This window comes from Balaenoptera ricei, chromosome 3 (assembly GCF_028023285.1).
Source record: "Balaenoptera ricei isolate mBalRic1 chromosome 3, mBalRic1.hap2, whole genome shotgun sequence".
NCBI classification, from domain to species: domain Eukaryota; kingdom Metazoa; phylum Chordata; class Mammalia; order Artiodactyla; family Balaenopteridae; genus Balaenoptera; species Balaenoptera ricei.
In genome coordinates, this window is record NC_082641.1 from 41,039,060 (window position 1) to 41,051,885 (window position 12,826).

General features: G+C 38.5%; 1 protein-coding gene across 3 annotated transcripts in view; it reads left to right on the plus strand.

The window, feature by feature from the left end:
- The window catches only part of ITGA1 (integrin subunit alpha 1), a 179,545-nt gene that overhangs the window by 165,182 nt on the left and 1,537 nt on the right, over positions 1-12,826 (plus strand). The window contains exon 30 of one of the 3 annotated variants that reach the window (XR_009502303.1): positions 11,376-11,433. The gene's annotated coding sequence lies outside the window, so the exon portion shown is untranslated. Of the gene's footprint in view, positions 1-645; positions 1,854-4,569; positions 5,375-11,375; positions 11,434-12,826 lie in introns of those variants that run through there. The other 2 variants (XM_059916363.1, XM_059916364.1) reach the window with 2 other exon arrangements.

A 12,826-nucleotide genomic window follows, 5' to 3' on the forward strand; every position in this document is an offset into this window, starting at 1 on the left:
TCCACTACATCCCAGGATCAGCCCTCCTACATCAGACACACACGTAAGCACGTGTTGGAATTTTCCCATAGTGAAAAATATACAAGGATAAGTTCTCATTTCTAATGTTGGACTCCTTGCTTTGAGATCAGCTTTTTTTTTTTTCCTTTTAAAATATATTAAAGGCTTTCTGCCATAGCTAATGAGTTCAGAACTTTACGCAAGACTTCCTTGCATTTTCCTCCCATCACAGGCTAGAGAATTTCAATACCATGAAGACTGGGCAGTAGGACCCAGGGCCCATTTGCAGGATATCTCTGCTTTCTGCCTCCCAGCTGGCTGCTTCTCTTCTCAACTGTACAGTGGGGATGTTTGGTTTTAATTTGGGTCTTCTTGGCAAGGCTATTCTAAGCCTGGTACTCCTTGCAGGGCCTTGAGATCTAGATGTTCTTTACTGGTGAGTTGAGGCTTGGAAATCCTTTGATTATCTGACACACCATGGAAATCACGGCAATATACTAGGCAGATACGAGTGACACTCATAACTATGATTATGTTTGATCTTACCATATTTGAAGTCACATCTTGATGAAAAAAGACTAAGTCTGGAATTTCAGGAGCTTTCCTGCAAGAGACTGAGACTCAGTGTTTAACCTTTTATTTCAGTTTGATCTATGCATAGAGATTGGGGACAAAACTTTCAAAAGAAATCTTCCAAATGACAGAATGAAAGGCAGGATTCAACAATCTCCTACAGACAGTCCCTGTCTCCAGTCCTGTTTTTCAAGAAGCGGAAAGAGGGCTTCCCTGGTGGCGCAGTGGTTGAGAATCTGCCTGCCAATGCAGGGGACACGGGTTCGAGCCCTGGTCTGGGAGGATCCCACATGCCGCGGAGCGACTGGGCCCGTGAGCCACAATTACTGAGCCTGCGCATCTGGAGCCTGTGCTCCGCAACAAGAGAGGCAGCGATGGTGAGAGGCCCGCGCATCGCGGTGAAGAGTGGCCCCCGCTTGCCGCAACTGGAGAAAGCCCTCGCGCAGAAACTGGGACCCAACACAGCCAAAAATAAAAAAATAATAAATAAATAATAAACAAATTAAAAAAAAAAAAGAAGCAGAAAGAGGATTGGATGGGGAAAAGTGAGTATCATAATTGTTTCTTTCTGCTACAGAGTAGCCAAGCAGAAGGAAGTCACCACACGGCACACTAATTGTGGCTTTCTGAGAGATCTTAGCATCATAGGTCCAATGACAGGTGACAGTCTTCCTGCCATGCCCCCGAGGTGTCTTGCATTTTGAGAGACAGAAAAAAAAATGTGGGGAGAGGGAGAGGGAGGGGATGAAGCTATTCGTCTTTTATGTACACACCATTACTCCTCAAAAATACTGTAAGCTTCCTTAGCCCACATCATACCTGGCTACAATACTAACACATGTACTTCACACAAGTAAATTGTTGATTAAATAAGAGTAAAAGTATATTCTTAACCTGTCTATTAACTAGGGCTAATTTCCTGAAGTTTAACGTGCTTTGGCTCAAGTAAAAGCAATCATTTGAAGTAACAACAGCTCAGATCTTCTTCGTTTCAGAAGCATTTCACACAGTACATCCCGATACTTAGTGTTTAATTGAGAGACACCACCGCCTTTATTCAGGTTACAAGAGCCCCCCTGTGCGTTCCTTATCAGGAGCACCAGCCTGAAAGGAGATTGGTGTACTGTGTGTTACTACTATTAGGTTGTAAAATTGTTAACAGACAGTGTAAAAAATTGTGTGCATTTTATTAAAAAGTAAAACACAGCATATAATAACTACTGCCCTGAAGCATGTATCACACTCACTCCAATAAACTTTTCTGCATGGTCTAACATAAAGTATATTCATTGCTTTTTTTTTTTTATTTACCTCAGAATAAACTCATTAAAATGAATAGTTTAAGGGTGTGTGCATTTCTACAAGACTTTTATTGGACCAACTCGTTAGAAGAAAATATTTTGATTGCATTCAAGAACAAAGAAGCACGAACTTTGTTGATTCTAGTAATCTATTAAGTGCCTAATTTCAACCCATTTTAAAAAATAAATTGGTTATCAGATTACAGTGATTTAAGTTGATATAATTAGAAATAGCTGAGAGAGTAAAAGAGTGTTTTGAATGTCCCATGTATGGTGCATCCTGTATACTGATTTGAGGTCAGAGGTTTGGTATTTTTGTATAATTCTGTCTTATCTTGTGCATCAGCTGTGTATTTTACGTCAAGGTAAATGAGCATCCTGTCTTATATGTTAAATTTAAAAAGATGACTCTTTCAAAGAAGAATGTGACTGCTGTGATTTTAAATACACAAATTTTATCCAAGATTAATATTTCTTCCAATGCACCAACTTTTTTTATTTTTAGCTCCTTGGTAGGTTTTCACTTTGATGCTCTAAAGGGAAAAAACAGAAAGCAAATTAAGTCTGTCTGTGGTGTTTCCTGTATACAATATAGCAATGTGATTAGTCTTTTGCAAACTTTAGACAAAAACCACAGAATCCATTATTACTACATATCTTCTTCTAATGAGATGTTTTATTAATAAATTGTCTGCTATACAATAATAGATTGGACCACATAGTATAAGACAAAAAAATACTAGGAAGTAAAAAAAAAAGTTATTTTCTCTATTCAGCTTATAGTTTAAAGAAATAAAATTATTTCATATATAAGGGCTAGAAGAAAATACAGGAAGAAGTTTGAGTAGTAATAACACGTTCATCTTGGTTTTTTAATATTTATTTATTTAATTAATTAATTATTTTTGGCTACGTCAGGTCTTAGTTGAGGCGTGTGGGCTTCACTCTAGTTGTGGCGTGGGCTCCAGAGTGTGTGGGCTCTGTAGCTGTGGCACACAGATTCTCTAGTTGTGGCATGTGGGCTCAGTAGTCGCAGCACGCGGGCTTAGTTGCCCCGCAGCATGTGGGATCTTAGTTTCCCGACCAGGTATCGAACCCGCATCTCCTGCATTGGAAGGCGGATTCTTAACCGCTGGACCACCAGGGAAGTCCCGACATGTTCATCTTGTAAAAGGTTTTATCCTCAAACTATGCAGTATGGTGAGTGAGGGAGGTATTTTTATGGAAGACAAAGACTGAGTTTTGAAGAGGTTATTTGTAAGGTCCTGTACCAAATTTGTGTCAGTACATGGCCCCAGTGTGCTGTCTTTTCTCTCTTACTGTGAGGTTAGTAGTTCTTCTCCCACTTCACCATTTGCCCAGGAGGAAAATGCAGTGCAGGTACTAGAAAGAATCTGGATATATTCTCTGTAAAATAAATGACATATATAGAAATTTATTACTTATAAGTCTGGAGCATAGACACAACATTTGCTTTTCTTTCCCTTTGTGATGTCTGATTATAAAATTAATGTGATAATCATAAGCAGATTTCAGAAACAATGTTCACCAAATACAAGTGAACATTAAAAGGGATGGAGGTGATTTCTGTGTTCTTCTTTAGAATAGCTATATTATTTGAATTATTTTTAAATAAATATAAATTTTTAGGTCAGAAAAAAATCATTTAGGGTTAAAGGGAATATATTCACATTGTAAAAAGTTTGGAATTCAGAAAAATGATTGTAAAACAGTCATTACACCAGCACCAGAAATTACTAACATTAAGTTGTCTTGTTTCTGAGCAAACATGTTTATTTTTTCCATATTTCTATTTTGACATACTTGAAATCACAGAGAATATGGTTCCCTGTACTTTAAAAAATTTTCACATTACATTTCTTAATTTTTTTTCACATTAAAAGGGTGATAGCCATCAAATTCTTTCCTTCATTCTGGAGTTGACAACAGGGAGGAAAATTACTCCCACATTCTCTCAAGTTAATAACCATTATACACATATACACATGCCATACTAGAATTCTCCATAGTCCAAGTGTCAAATAATTACTTCTTTAACTACTTCTTCAAGCAGCAGTGGGGCAGGGTAGAGAGCAAGGAGTAGATAGGGAAAGATGGGAAAGGTAATCTCACTAAGAATAATAGCAAATGTGGCCCCATTTATCATGCAAAACCAACTGGGTTATTTTTTAAACAATCCTAGAAAAAGAAAGAATTTTTTCCAAAAACAAGGCCTGGCATCAGTATCTTACAAGCTTAACAAAAAGAAGTCAGTGAAGGGGGAACAGAGGAACAAATGAGCTAGGAGACAGAAAACAAATAGTAATATGGCAAATGTAACTGAACATATCAATAATTACATTAAAGGTAAATGGTCTGAACACTCAAATCAAAAGTCAGAGATTGTCAGACTGATAAAAGAAGAAGGTCCATCTGCATGTCCTCTAAAAGAGACAGATTCAAAGGCACAAATAAATTGAACGGAAAATTATAGGGAAAAGATATACCATGCAAACAGTAACCATAAAAAAGCTGGGGGTGGCTATCTTAATATCAAATAAAATGAACTTTAAGATGAGTGCAATTCCAGACTTGGGAAGATTCTATCCTTATGAGGGAGAAGGAGACCCCTGGAATTCCTCTAAGTATATAGAAATCCTAGATTTATACTTGAGTTGACTTTGTTGTCTTGCAGGTTTTCAAGGACTCATTGGTGCCTGAAATTAAACCTCTGTGTGGATTAGAGCCGAATCATGGATTCATCTCACTCTGAGACTTGAGTCTTAAAAGTGTGTAGCATCCCTGACCTGCACAGAGTCTAGTTACAATGATCCAATTCCTTCCTGATTTCAGAAATAATAGGGCAAGCACCCAGGCTGCCAGCCACTTCACAGATGAATGCTGTTTGGTCATGTGCCAGAGTTCTAGTTAGTACTTGACTGGCAAGTACTGGCTTGAATTAATAAAAGCAGCATTGAAACATCTGCAGGTTTGGTCTTTAGCTGCCATTTCACCCAGATATTTTTGTTGTTGTTGTTGTTTTTGTAGTATCTTTCAACTGAGTATGTGTGACATGAATTCATTTAGATATCAGAATCTCAAATGGCATTCCAAAGGCAAGAGTGGAAAAGCCCCAACCTGGAAAATAAAGAATAGCATCCAGAATTGACCATTAGATGGTAATTAGTGGAGCTGGAAATTAGCCATGCCAAAGACTCTAACCGTCCTTGATGAAAGGCCCAGGGCTTTTTAGTTTTACATGATGAGTCTCTCATTTTCTATTTTCTTCCTTTACTCTCAGACTTTTCTATTCTATTTGCACCCAAGTACCATCTGTTATTCCTTTTCACACACTTCTCAAACCTTTCTTTCACTCCTGCCCATTCTGCATACCTCACCATTAGAAGGTGGGTAATTGTGCAAAGATTCCAATTAGTGTATTGTTTGACAGCACCTCAGTTTTCTACCATCTAAGATGGACCACATCCTCATGAATGAAGACTGTATATTTAAATAGAGTCATTTGTATTCTGCAAGAGGTTTACAGTTGGGACTTGCAATCAGGTAGTTTTATTTTGTTTTGTTTCCTAATAATTTTTTTATTGAAGTATTGTTGATTTACAATATTATATTAGTTTCAAGAGCATAGTGATTCAGTATTTTTATAGATTATACTTATTAGAGCATAGTGATTCAGTATTTTTACAGATTATACTTCATTATAGGTTATTACAAGGTAATGGCTATAATTCCCTGTGATATACAATATACCCTTGTTGCTTATCTATTTTATACATAGTAGTTTGTATCTCTAAATCCCATACCCTTAATTTGCCCCTCCTCTCTTCCCTCTCCCTATTGGTAACCAGTAGTTTGTTATCTATATTTGTGAGTCTGTTTCTGTTTTACATATACATTCATTTGTATTATCTTTTAGATTTCACATATAAATTATACAGTATTTGTCTTTCTCTGTCTGACTTATTACACTAAGCATAATATTCTTGACGTCTATCCACTTTGCTGCAAATGGCAGAATTTCTTCTTCTTCTTCTTCTTTTTTTTTTTTTTGATGTGATATATATCACATCTTCCTTATCCATTCTTCTGTTGATGGGCATTTGGGTTGGCTACTGTAAATAGTGCTGCTATGAACATTGACGTCCATATATCTTTTCAAATTAGTGTTTTCATTTTGCCCAGATGTATACCCACGAGTGGAATTGCAGGATGTGAAGCAGGTAGTTTTGCATGAAGCTGATGAGGCTTGGTGAAGTTTCCCATTTTACTAAGAGAAAAGGGGAAAAAGGGAGGACACTAACATTTATTGCCTATATCTCACATGCCAGACATTGGGCTAAGGAATTTGTCAACATTATGCTTTTTAATTCTATCAATAATACTAAGTGGAGATTGACAGCAAAGGGCCATGAGAGAAATTCTTTAGCGCGAAGGAAGAGTTCCCCATTGTGTTTGTGGTGATAGTTACATGACTGTATAAATTTGTCCTAACTCTTCAAATTGCACACTTAAAATTAGTACATTTTATTGTAAAGACATTATATCACAACAAAGGTAAGAAAAATAAGAAGATAAGATTTTTAAAGGGAAATTATAAATATCTAGACTGATGGAAAATCAGCAACTCAAATGATGAAGCTGGGTGACAGAAGCAGAGAGCGTTCTTGGGAACAACAACAACAAAAATACTGAAAAGGAAAAGACCCACTATGCATATAATATTTAGAGAGATGGAAAGGTAGAGATGAAAGTAGAAGCAATAATCAAGGAAATAACAGAAGGAAATTTCCCTGAACTGAAAAAAATTTAGAATTTTCAGATGAAAGAGGCTCACCAAGTTCCAGTCAAGATTGTTTTAAAAAGGCACAACCTTAAATATGATCTGAAGAGAAACTCTTATAAGGTTCTCAGGAGATGAAGACATTAGGTACAAATAACCCATCTCCAACTCTTTCTGGAATTCCCCAAAAGGCTATCTCATGCTCAAGAATACAGCTTCTTTGTTATCAAGGGGCATCTGCCATTTTCTTCCTCTAGCTCTTGCTCATGGCATGTCCTGCCGCTGGCATCCTCAGTACAAAGATGGCTGTGTTGTCTTTACTTCTGAAATGAGGATGAAGGGTGGGAGGGAGGCTCAAGAGGGAGGAGATATGGGGATATATGTATACGTATAGCTGATTCACTTTGTTGTACAGCAGAAACTAACACAACATTGTAAAGCAGTTATACTCCAATAAAGATATTTTTTAAAAAACACATAAAAAAAAGAAAAGAAAATATAAGTCTATAGAAAAGGAGATTGCAGGGGTGTGTGGGGGTTAAATTCTAGGTTCCAGAAATGACATCTGGGGAAGGAGCTGTGGTGGAAGTGGACTTTAGGATGCAATTTAAGGAAACTAAATGCCAATATTAATGCCACAATGTCTAGGAAAGGAAAGAAGAGAGACTAATTATTCATATTTAATCGCATCTTTAAAAGGTATTTTCAATCTAGGCCCATATGGCTTCCTTGACTAGAAACTGATGAAACAGAACGGATATTTCTCTTATATATTTACTTGTACTGACCAGGCTGAAATGCTCAGATCCTAAATGCTGCAAAAACGACCTAATACATGTATGTGATTCTTTTCCCTATTGTGCAGTTTTGAAGAGTGTAAGCTGGGATTTTGTATCTCAAAGTGTAATTTGGTCCTGCAATATACTGGAAAGAGAATGGATTTTGGAGCCTGGGGGACTTGGGTCCACATCTCCGTTCTGCTGTTTACTAGCTGTGCATTCTTGGGCCCTGTTTCCTGACCTTGGCCCTCTAAGAATAAGCTTCTTCACTCACACAATGGACATCATAACAATAGCTCATAAAGTTGTTATGAGAACACAAAAGAAAATAAACTTAAAATAATAATACATGTGGCATGTCATACATTCTCAGCACATGGTAGACAGTCAAATAATTATCTCACTGCCCTCTTCTTAGTGAGATATATAGATTTTAAATTTCTGTAATAACTTAGGACAACAAGAAAATTGTTTTTCCTTTAGATTCCAAGTAACTTATTTAAACTATTTCAAATGTAATTCCCACTGTAGTTGACATTAACAAATATTTTTTTAGTCAAAAATAGACACATTTTCTTTTTGCCACAGTTTATAGGACATACGTCTATAGTTTTAAGCATATAGAAATGGCAACAGTTAGTTTTGGTTTTGGTTCAAATTAAACTGTGTGTCAATGGATAGAAAGTGATTCAGCAACCGGTTGATCTAATCTTTTCTAATCAGCACTGATGCTTGTCCCCGACCTTCCCCTCCATCCACATGTTCATCTCCGCAGCCTACAACTCAAAGAGAAACGCAGGAAGTTCTGTTGCTTTGCTGCAATTACCGAGAGCCAGTAAGAGGAGCATATAAGGAAACCCTACTTTGGGGGCTAGGGGTGGAAATAGACTATAAACAAAAACAAAAGGCAACTTACATGCAACAGTGCATACAGGCGTACATCAGAGATACGGCGGGCTCAGTTCCAGACCACCACAATAAAGCAATAATGCAAGAAAGCAAGTCACACAAATTTTTTGGTTTCCCAGTACATATACAAGGCATGTTTACACTCTACTGTAGTTTATTAAGTGTGTAATGCAATTATGTCTCAAAACCCCTCATGTACATACCTTAATTAAAAAATACTTCATTGCTAAATAATGCTACCCATCATCTGAGCCTTCAGCAAGTCACAGTAGTAACATCAAAGATCACTGATCACAGATCACAACAAACATAATAATAATGAAAAGTTTGAAATATTGTGGGAATTACCAAGATGTGACACAGAGGCATGAAGTGAGCAAACGCTGTTGGAAAAATAGCGTCGATAGACTCACTCGGCACAGGGTTGCCACAACCTTCAATTTGTAAAAAACGCAAACCTGTGAAGTGCAGTAAAGAGAAACGTGATGAAATGAGATCTGCCTGTAATATACCAAGCATTTGTGTGTAACCCATGGGTTCTCAGGCATGAGAGCAGTTATAGAGGCATAGAGTAAATGGATTGGAGTTTTACAATAAGATTTCTCTGAATCAAGTCCTGTTTAGAGATGTGTAGGACCCCCAGACCTAAATCTTTCCTCTGATCTTCTGTGGGTCACTAGAATGTAGATCTCACAGATATCAATCAGCAGCAAGACTGTCCTCATTTTCCTTTGCTCCTCTTACTACCAAGATGGTCCAGACTGCATCGTATGGTGCCCAGGTCATAGTTGGCTTCTTCTGCTTTTGATATTGATCATTTGGATATGCTTGGTGGTGTTAGTGGGGAGGAGGGTGCTTTTCCCCTCTACCCTCTTAGGGTTCACAGCCTGGACCCCTGTGAATTTGACTGTCAAAAGATAGAATAACAAGGGGAAAAAAAGCCGAAGTTTATTAACATGTGCATGGAGCATATATATGGGAAACTCAGTGATGAGTAATTCAAAGGTGTTGGTTTGCAAACTGGTCCCTTGCCATTTAGGAAGGCAAGGAGAGACCAAAGAAAGAGGCAGGCCACTTCAGGTTGGTAGGTGGCAGATTTAAAAAGCAAGGGAACTTCCATTCAAGGCTTGCCTTGGGGCCCCTGCAAGATGAGTAGAAATCCACACTCACCTGCCAGAATCATAAAAGTTTATATAGAGGCCTTAAAGAGGTTCAGTCACATACACAGTCCAGTTGGTCTCAACAGCACATTAGTCTCTCAAGGCTGCATCCCTGAAGGGGCTCCTAGTGTGGGATAAGTGGGTGGAACACACATTCCAAGGACAGGGGATGAGGTGGGGAGCCTCCAGTTGCCTGTCCAGCTTGAGGATCAACCACTGGTCACATCTGCTAGATGACCTTCTCCAACAGGAGGGGTGGTTAGAACTTGGGGTTTATATAGCATCTTAACAAAGCACAATAATTTTGTAGAGAAATGACAAGACAAAGGAAAAGTAGTTTAGGCTTTTATGGGTTGCAAACCGTGGAAAGGTAAATATACAGGGAAACGAAAGAAAAGGGCTAGTTAATAAGCCTTGTCATATAGGTTTCTCTGGTGCCCTCTTTTGGTTGGAAAGTCTAGAGCTGTCTCTGGTGATTAAGAATTGTCCTGCACTTCCTGGTAGAGAGGAGAAAGCAGAGTCTTTCTTGAGTCTGTTTATTCTCAATTGCTTTGGGCTCAAAATAATCTTTATGTCAAAGTGGCATGCTCTGTGGTGGCACACTCTGAACCACTTCTGTGGCTTCTAATTTGTAGTCAGTCCCTCCTCTTGGTTCATAATCCAGGCTGTGTTTGCTGAAATGAGGAAGCTATCTACCACACCACTTGTGGTATAACTTAGCCAAAATACAGCACTATCTTTTACTCTATTCCTAGTATGATACTACCGTTTACCATCCTCTCTGTAATCCTTTTAATATGTCCCCCCCCACCCCCTGCTCTGGGATTTAGAGCTGACACCTTGCTTTACTCAAATTAATATCTGCCCCTGAAAAACCCCTTGTTTCTTGGATTAATATTTCACACCTGATTTATGTCCTGGGGATAGTTCCTCCCCTGGATGTGTGGGTCTGTAAGATTAGCCCTCCAGACTTTGGATCCTCAAGTTAGCTTGCCTCCTGTGAGTACATCCTCCTTGCCCTCCAACCCCACACACAAACATGCACACATGTGGGAGCACACACACGCATACACACATACTCCTACACAAGAGTGTTGGTACTTTAAAATTTTTTTTAATATTATTTAAAAGTTTATTCAAAATATAAATATGTAATGCCAAGACTTATCAAATCATATAACTTAAGTATGTACAGTTCATATGTCAATTCTACCTCAATGCAATTATTAAAGAAAAAACAAATATAATCACTTTATAATTTTCTGCTTAAAAAAATATATATACATATATATAAGTATATGGCAGGGGTTTGTGCTCGGGTTGGAGCTGAGATTTAGTCATATGTGTCATGTGGAATTAGGTAGCTGGGGAAGGAGAAGGCAGAGAATGGAAAAGAACAGAAGCCAAGATTCAAGGAAGTATGATGGAAAAAATGCTGAGCCAGACTCAGAAACAAAGCCAAGGGTCAGGAGGAAATAGTGTCTCTGGATATAATGTGGTAATTTGTCTGAATGCTTTGACACTCAGCCTCCCAGTATGCAGATATGCACCCTGGGGGAGGGGGAAGGAAGTATGGTCACAGGTAAATCTCACTGGCTCTGGGTATCACACTGGAGCAAAAGAAAGCCTTTTGGGGAATCCCTCTAAGAAAATGTCAAATTGAGAGGAGGTTGCAGCCTCCTCATTTTTAGGCAGATTCATAAGCCAATGTGGCAGCATGAAGTCTGAAGATATCACAAGAGCGAAAGACAAATACGGACAATCTAAAATGTGTAGGTATATTGATAAGTGCAGAGAACTGAGAAACATAGAAGTATTTTACTTTTGCTTATTTGTTTTGTTTGTTTTTTAGTTGAAATGTCTCTTACTTTTGGACATTATGCAACTCAACCAGCACCTGGACACCCATGGTGAGTCAAACTCAGTGGATCCTGAATGTCACTCAGACTTGTCATGGATTTACTGGGTGACATTTGAGGAGTCACTGGTTACTTCATTTCAAAACTTTCAGGACTTAGAATTTCACATTCATTACCTTTTTCAGGTCTAGGGAGAGGAATATCAAACTGTTAGGGAATTCATTTCAATTTAGTAACTATTTTTAGGAACTTATTTGCTAGATCTCTTGTGATATAAACATATATTTAAGAGATCTAGCATTTAAGTAAGAAGGAGTATACACATGTAACTAAATTCAAGTCACACCATAATACATACAAAAGAAAGATTTTTTTTTTTAACTGTGGGAGATGGGAGCCAAGAAAGAATAATTCATTATGAATAAAGGGGATGGAAAGGCTGGGCAGCTAATACACAATTCTATTGGAGCCTTGAAGTAGAATTTTAAGAAATGCAGAAAAGGGAGAAAACTATTCCAGGCAGAAAAAATAGCTAAGGAATTAGCAAAGAAGGGAGAGGTCAGCCAGTGAATGGGTGAATCTGCCCTAAGTGTAGGGAGGAACCATGAGATATGGCAGAGGCAGGTTGGGGTTCAAGTGGGAGCTTAAACGCTAAGGTACTTGAACTTTTTCTGGTAGACGTCCAAAGATTTTCAGCAGACCAATCCTGCATTTAAAAAGAAAACTGTGATGATGGTATAAAAAGTGGTTTGGAAACAGGGATGGAGAAAGCACAGAGAGATGATTTAAGAGACTGTCTCGTGGTACAAGATCAAAAGGGCTTTAAAGAGAGTAGCAGTGGAACAGAAGGTAGGAGATGACATCGATAACCAGGGTAGAGGGTAAAGAGAGAACTGATAAAGTGCGGTGGCCGGGAGGCCTGGTGGTAGCTCTGAGGACAAAAAGCAGAGGTTTCTGGTTTAAGTGAATGTATACATGGAAATGAGATAAGCAGAGAAGAGCCTGATATGAAGATAAAAAGAGATCAGAAGGGAATACCGGGAAAAACTCATCTGAACCTCCTCCCCCAAAACTCCTGCCTAGAGCTGAAGGAAGGAATAGAGTTCTTAGCCGTTCTCAGAATGTGGTCCCTGGGTGTCTAAAGACCCTTTAAAGTGATCAGTAGGTCAAAACTACTTTTATAATAATACTGAGACATTAGTTGCATTTTTCAATGTTTTCATGTTTGCCCTGATGGTGCAATGTGATGGTGCCCTGATCTTGCATTGCAAGAACAATGATTAGTAAGAGTAATCATTGCATTCTTCAACACTGAACACCAGCAGAGAGAGAGAAAGAGGGCGAGAGGGAAAAGAGAGAGTGGGGAAGGAAGAGGGAGGAGGGAGGAAGAGGAAGACAGAGAAGGGAAGGGGAGGAGGGAGGAGAGAAGAAGGAAGGAAGGAGG